Consider the following 2,321-nt stretch of genomic DNA (forward strand, 5'->3'; position numbering starts at 1 on the left):
TCTCTGATTGATGTTTCTCTCCCTTTCTCTCTAAAATTAATAAAGAAAAATAATTATTTAAAAAAGAGAGACACAATTGAAGCCCCAGTCAATATGGCTTGATGGTTAGAGTGTCAGCCCTCTCACCAAAGTGTCTATGGTTTGATTCCTGGTCAAGGGCAAGTACCTGGGTTGCAGGTTTGATCCCTGGCTCAGGTAGGAGCACATGTGGAAGGCAACCAACCAATGTGTCTCTCTCACATCACGTTTCTGTTTCTCCCTCCCTTCCTTCCTTCCACTCTCTTCTAAATAAATCAATGGAAAAAGATATTCTCAGGTGAGGATTAACAAACAATAAAAAAAAGAAAGACAATTGAATAAATGTCTACTTGTGACCAGAAGTGTCTAAGGCAATGATTTTCAACCGGTGTGCCACAAGAGGCACACTGGTGTGCTGCAAGAATTTTATTTTATTTATTTATTTTTTTTGTGGTACGTGCTCCTGGGAACCAAACCCAGGACTCTCTAGTCCGCAGGCCAACGCGCAACCGCTGAGCCAAACTGGCCAGGACAGCTGCTGCAAGAATGTTAAAACCTCATGCAATACCTGACTATTTAGTCAGGGCCACTGACCCCTTTCCCTTAGACTGTAAAATAAAATTACAACACCCAACACAATGCCATCTGATGTGAATGAATCAAAATCATACCTATTTTTTGTCAGATCAGCAAAAAAATATATGTTTTGGTGTGTCACAGAATTTTAGTGATTACTTTATGTGTGCCATCAGATGAAAAAGATTGAAAATCGCTGGTTAAGGGGAAAAAATTAAAGGCATGATGCAAAAAGAATTGAGGATGAAAAGAGGAATTAAATTCACTAACTTGATGATAATGCCAGAGAAGAAAACAGAATAAAGTCCGTTTGATTGATAACAGGGATTGAAAAAGCAAGAAATAACTTCAAATTAAAAATATCCATAGCCCTGGCCGGTTTGGCTAAGCAGTCTGAGTGTCGGCCCACAGACCAGAGAGTCCTGGGTTCGGTTCCCGCTAAGGGCACGTACTTCAGTTGCAGTTTGTCCCTGGCCCTGGCTGGGGTCGTGTGGGTGGTGACCACTCGATGTGTCTCTCTCACGTCGATGTTTCTCTTCCTCCCTCTCTCCCTCCTGCTCTATCTGAAGATGAATGCAAAAATGTTCTTGGGTGAGGATTAAAAAAAAAAATCATAATATTGAAATAGTTTTATACTTGCCTTAAATGCTGACTTGAGACTAATAATGAACATGGTAAAGAACATGGCTTTTGTAGGCATCACATTTCTTATCTTCAAAGTGAAAGCTCTAGATTACATTAGGGCCATCAAATGCAGTACTCTTCCTCTGGTCTTCCTCTCTAGCATCCATGGCAAGGAACAGATGAAGGGATTTCCTTGCTGAGACCAGATTGGGCTTGGTGACCCTTGTCTACACAGCCAGGTGGCCACTACCCATCAATTCCTTTGTTGCTCAAATTAGAACCAATTTGCCCTTCTCAGTTTTGATATGACATTGCATGCCTTCCAGGAATAGAGTTTTATTTATTTATTTATTTTTATTTTTTTAATTCGGATAGAGTGGGAGGGAGAGAGAGGAAGAGAGAGAGAGAAACATGGATGTGAAAGGGACACAACGAGTGGCTGCCTCCTGCATGATCCATGCAGGGCCGGGGACAAACTGTAACGGAGATACGTGCTCTTAGTGGGAACCAAACCCAGGTCTCTCTGGACCGCAGGCTGACACTCTAACCACTGAGCCAAACTGGCCAGGGCCAGGGATAGAGTTTTATAATTATATAACAGCCGCATTCAATTACTATAATTTTGAAATGTTTTATTTGGAAATGTCTTACATTTTTTTAAAAGAAATATAAGTACTGGTAGGATCAAATCATTTCAAATTGCTATACAGTCAAAGGTAAATTCTCAATTAAATCATATGGTTGGCATTATCAATTCAAAGTTAATACCCACAGTACTTACTTTGGCAGCACATACTAAAATTGGAACAATACAGAGAAGATTAGCATGGCCCTTGCGCAAAGTTAATACCCACAGAAATGTTACTGGCACACTATGAGTTAGGCTTCTATTTGTAATACAGATTACACAATGATGGATAGTGGAACCTCCTTTCTCGAAATTAATCTATTCTGGAATGCTGTTCAAGAAGCTATTTGTTCCAAAACCGAATCATTTTTTTCCCATTAAAATAATGTAAATTGAATTAATTCATTCCAGATCCCCAAATGATTCCGTTTTTAACCCTTCTTATATACAGTACATGTCTAATGCACTGTTTAAT

General features: G+C 39.6%; 1 non-coding gene across 1 annotated transcript; it reads left to right on the forward strand.

The window, feature by feature from the left end:
• Nucleotides 1-1,991: 1,991 nt before the first annotated feature.
• LOC118642991 lies at nt 1,992-2,096 on the forward strand. Its single transcript, XR_004961896.1, has one exon. It is a non-coding gene; the product is annotated as a U6 spliceosomal RNA (small nuclear RNA).
• Nucleotides 2,097-2,321: the final 225 nt, after the last annotated feature.

This window comes from Molossus molossus, unplaced genomic scaffold (assembly GCF_014108415.1).
Source record: "Molossus molossus isolate mMolMol1 unplaced genomic scaffold, mMolMol1.p scaffold_m16_p_3, whole genome shotgun sequence".
Classification (NCBI taxonomy): domain Eukaryota; kingdom Metazoa; phylum Chordata; class Mammalia; order Chiroptera; family Molossidae; genus Molossus; species Molossus molossus.